Below are 5,428 nucleotides of genomic sequence, written 5' to 3'. Positions count from 1 at the left end.
AGACACCCAAAGTGTCTTTCTAACAATCCCTCTTTCAAAGGAAGGCAGAACTTTGTTAATGCTTTTTCCACTGGATCATCTCACAGCTCAGGGAAGTGAGGCATGACCTAGACCTGGAGGGACAATCTGGACCGCATGAAAAAGGTTTCAGTTTTCCCCACTGGCAATCCAAGAGCAAGTTCAATTAAGTTTCAATTCTCTGCCCGCTTACTTGGAAGCATGTCCAGTGAACTCAAAGGGCCATATCTCTAAGTACAGTAAATATGCTTTGGCTAGCAATGTATGACTCATAGCCTGATTCTACAATATTCAGCATCAACAAACATGTTAGGCAAGGAAGACCCACACTTGTAGCAACATAGGTTAAAGCACAAACATTTGATGTACCCTGTATGCAGCTCTTTAGAGCAACTGGGAGCCCCATTACTTGGAAAGAAATATATGGTGCCCAACGTGATCTCCCTTCAGAACATAGTTTGGATGGGTTTGCAACCCTCTTTCTTCTAAAGTCAAGAGAAGTAACTTGGCTTAAATCTTATTTTGGTCTAAGCATGGCCATCAACTGGTGATCCTTTTACCTACAAGAGGAAGTATTATATTTACAAGTGCCGCTTGGATTGTGGCTACAAGAGTGTTATGAGCATATACTGAATGATACTTATGAAATCTGTGTAACTACCATTTCAACCTTGTTCTTTGCACCCATATCATTTCGTATTCTTTCTCAAATGGTAAATTTGCATTTTATGATTATGCTTAAAACTGATGGGAGGTTATGTGCTCCCTGGGGTATCTGCAGAAACGTATGTTCTGAAAAAGTGGAGAATAGGCAAGGGTACTTCAAATCCTTATAGCAGTGTCCTTGATTTTTTTTTCCTTTTTGTTTCCCTCTCCCCATGTATTTATTCAATTTATATCCAGCCAGCCTTTTTCTAATGCGTATACCTGGCCCTGCTTAGCTTCAGCAAGGAGGTTGCATTGTGTGCACTCAGACCTCAGTTGGGTCTCAGTTGGGAACCATCTTCAGTGTTGGTTCCAAGCACGTTCATTTGCTGGGGGCTGAGGCCCATTCTGTGCTGGATCACTTTGCTGCCAAGACAGTTCTCTGAGCTCCTTCATTATGGAGAGCAGCTGGAAGACTCGAGGCTGATTTGTGCTGGATCTCTGTATGTGTAGGGTCACCAGCATGACCAATCTTCTTGGCTGTCTCTGCCAAACACAATAAGCCTCTTGCTTCACTGAGTTTCTCCATTCCCTTAGCTTGGCAATGACAGCTGCCCCATCTCTACCTTTCTTGCCAGACCCCTATGTGGAACCTGGGGAGAAGGGCAGGCTCTAGGACAAATCAGCCTAAATGGACCCCACCCCTAAATGTTTAGCAGGCCCAGTTGAAACTAGACCATTGCCAAAAGCTGTGCCCAATTTTCCACCCAACTTTTTTTAACAGTGTGCATGCTAACACATGGCTGCCCCTACTCCCCTTACCACCCCTGCCTCCTTCCTCTTCCACTATTCCAGGTGGAATAAAGAAGTAGACATGAAAGGATGGTACAAGTGGAAGAGATTCTTCTGATCCCAGCATCCACTGCCTGGCTTCAAGAGATGGCAGTGGAGAGGGAGGAGGCAGTGGTGGCAGCCAAAGTGTGTGTGATTCGCTTCCAATGACTCTTATAGAGTGATCAGAACAGGATCACATCAGAACCCTTCCAACTTCTCCAATATGGAGCACTTCAAAGCTCTGGGCCCAGATTCACTCTCCCTGAGCTAAAAAACACACAGCTACTTTTTAAAAGAAACCAAGAATGAGAGAGCCTTTGACATAAAGTCCATGTTTCTAACCTGCGATAGTCTTTTTGATCCAAAGACATCACGAGCAGCTCTCTATTTCTCAGGCCTCTGGAAGAGAACAATTATGAGGCTCCAGGGGCTTTTTTCTTTTTTTTAGTATAGGGTTGATAGCTGTTTCACATTTACAAGCCCTTGGGATAAATCACATGTAGAAAATTTCCTTGTAATATAGTGTTTTAATTAGATATGAGTTGCTTAGGGTGGACAGGAAATATACTCAGTTCAATTACACTGTGGAAGTTCCATGTTAAAGGCTGAAACTGCCTTTTTTGTTGTTGTTGCAGTGTGGTCAGGAGCTCCAGGAAACAGATTTTATTAGCCACAATAAGACTGTAGAGTTTGACTTCTGGAACTCTTCCATCCAGGCCAATTGCCTGGCACCCGAATGCAACTTAGAGCCAGGTATGTACTAAACCTGAGTGCATGCCTTTGGTGTTCTCCTGTGTTGGCAACCTTCAGTCTCCTAATGTTAACAAATCTATCAATTAACCCAATTAAAGGTTAGTGTCCTATGGAAATGCCATCCAATACTCCTTAATAAACAAAAAAGTAGTTGGTGGTGCTCACAGGTGGTGCTTACAGGATGGGCCACTGCGGGCCCAATCCTGATCTTAGCCAGTGCTGGCACTGAACTCCAGCGCATGCACTAGGTGTTGCCTATCTTTAAAAAGGGAAAGAGCGGGGACCTGGGAAACTATAGGCCGGTCAGCCTAACATCCATACCGGGTAAGATGGTGGAATGCCTCATCAAAGATAGAATCTCAAAACACATAGACGAACAAGCCTTGCTGAGGGAGAGTCAGCATGGCTTCTGTAAGGGTAAGTCTTGCCTCACGAACCTTATAGAATTGTTTGAAAAGGTCAACAGGCATGTGGATGCTGGAGAACCCATAGACATTATGTATCTGGACTTTCAGAAGGCGTTCGACCTGGATTAGGAACTGGTTGAGGTCCAGGAAGCAGAGAGTGGGTGTCAATGGGCAATTTTCACAATGGAGAGAGGTGGAAAGTGGAGTGCCCCAAGGATCTGTCCTGGGACCAATGCTCTTCAACCTCTTCATAAATGACCTGGTGACAGGGGTGAGCAGTGAGGTGGCTAAGTTTGCAGATGACATCAAACTTTTCCGAGTGGTGAAGACCAGAAGTGATTGTGAGGAGCTCCAGAAGGATCTCTCCAGACTGGCAGAATGGGCAGTAAAATGGCAGATGTGCTTCAGTGTCAGTAAGTGTAAAGTCATGCACATTGGAGCAAAAAATCAAAACTTTAGATATAGGCTGATGGGTTCTGAGCTGTCTGTGACAGATCAGGAGAGAGATCTTGGGGTGATGGTGGACAGGTCGATGAAAGTGTCAACCCAATGTGCAGAGGCAGTGAAGAAGGCCAACTCTATGCTTGGGATCATTAGAAAAGGTATTGAAAACAAAACAGCTAATATTATAATGCCGTTGTACAAATCAATGGTAAGCCCACACCTGGAGTATTGTGTCCATTTCTGGTCACCACATCTCAAAAAGGATATAGTGGAAATGGAAAAAGTGCAAAAGAGAGTGACTAAGATGATAACTGGGCTGGGGCACCTTCCTTATGAAGAAAGGTTACGGTGTTTGGGGCTCTTCAGCCTAGAAAAGAGGCACCTGAGGGGGGACATGATTGAGACATACAAAATTATGCAGGGGATGGGCCGAGTGGATAGAGAGATGCTCTTTACACATAACACCAGAACCAGGGGACATCCACTAAAATTGAGTGTTGGGAGAGTTAGAACAGACAAAAGAAAATATTTCTTTACTCAGCGTGTGGTCGGTCTGTGGAACTCCTTGCCGCAGGATGTGGTGATGGCATCTGGCCTGGATGCCTTTAAAAAGGGACTGGATAAGTTTCTGGAGGAAAAATCCATTACGGGTTACAAGCCATGATATGTATGTGCAACCTCCTGATTTTAGAAATGGGCTATGTCAGAATGCCAGATGCAAGGGAGGGCATCAGGTTGAGGTCTCTTATTATCTGGTGTGCTCCCTGGGGCATTTGGTGGGCCACTGTGAGATACAGGAAGCTGGACTAGATGGGCCTATGGCCTGATCCAGTGGGGCTGTTCTTATGTTTTTATGTTCTTATGCAAATAGCAGGCACAACTTGAAAAGCCCCATTGAGAAGCTTGGGGTTTTCCTTGGGAGAAGAGGATGAAAATCCCCTTTCCCTGAGGAGACCTCCAGTGGCTGCCTTGGTGCTGCGGAATGCAGCAGTAACCATTTTGGCGCCCTTGCACCTAGTGGCGCTGATTGGGCTGTAAGATTGCAATCCTATACACACTTACCTGGGAGTAAGCCCCACTGAACACAGTGAGGTTTACTTCTGAGTAGATATGCCTAGGATTTGTCCCATTCCTCCACTGTTCCTCTTGTTTCCTTCCTTCTGTCATCTTGTCTGCTTATATTTTTCTCTAGCAACCAGGTGGTTCCCATTCTCCTTTTCCCCACACCTGCTCATACTCAGCCACTTCCCTTTTACCTTTCCCTATTGTCAGGAACCATGAATGGAGAAAGGGAGTTGATGGGTGTGCCACCTTCTTCCAGATCCAAATTTCAGGAATTGGCCTGGGTTGAGGAGGATGAGTTATTTTCCAATGGCTTTAGTTTGTACTAGCTAAGCCTGGTTTCATTTCAAACCTGAGGAACATTTGCCCATCACTGGCTCCTTTCATTTTTGAAACCATATAGAATGTTCTTTCCTGCAAACTGGCAGCAGAATAAAAGGCATGATAGAAAATTATGTGAGACTTGGGGACGCCCGTTCACTGGCCATCCCAGTACAAAAGTATACATAATCCCTTGAAATGGTTTTTGGGGGGGGGGGGGCCAAGAACTGTCATGCTTGTGAGCTGCCAAACCTGAATACTGAACCCAGTGACCTGCATGGAACTGTAAAATATCCAAGGACATAGAACTGCATATCAGTGAAGTTTATGGTTTTATTGTACCAATTCAAGCAATAGCAATTCAATTTACCAATTGAATGTACCAATTCAAGCAAATGTACCAAAGTACCAAATGTACCCATTCAAGCAATAGCAATTCAAGAAACACATATATTGAAAAAAGATTGGAAATTTCTACAAAACAAAAAATTAGGCAACTTTTTTATACGGCAGAAACAAAAAAAGAAGGAAAAAGGCTTAGCCTTATATGTTAAACCTTGGTTGAGTCCAAAATTGATTTACACAGATGAAGATGCCAGAATATTGATAGTAGAAATTACATATGCAGAAAAGAAATAGTGATAAATATATATGCTCCTAATGACTCACGTGAAAAATTCTTTAAAAAATTACATAGAAAATTGACTCCCCTGAATGAATTTGACCTGATTCTGTTAGGTGATTTTAATTCAACATTTGACATAAATTTAGATAGATCAGCTAAGAGGAAAAAGAAAGGAGGTAACCTACCTAAATCTTTCTTACAATTGGCAGAAGAATTTAACTTGATTGACACATGGAGAGTCCAGAATCCAGGAAAAAGACAATATACTTATTTTTCAACATGACATAAAGTATGGTCAAGAATAGATATGTGTTGGATT

The sequence above is a fragment of the Tiliqua scincoides genome, chromosome 1, assembly GCF_035046505.1.
Source record: "Tiliqua scincoides isolate rTilSci1 chromosome 1, rTilSci1.hap2, whole genome shotgun sequence".
NCBI lineage: Eukaryota > Metazoa > Chordata > Lepidosauria > Squamata > Scincidae > Tiliqua > Tiliqua scincoides.
The sequence above is the reverse complement of the archived record's forward strand: the minus strand, read 5'-3'. Positions refer to the sequence as shown.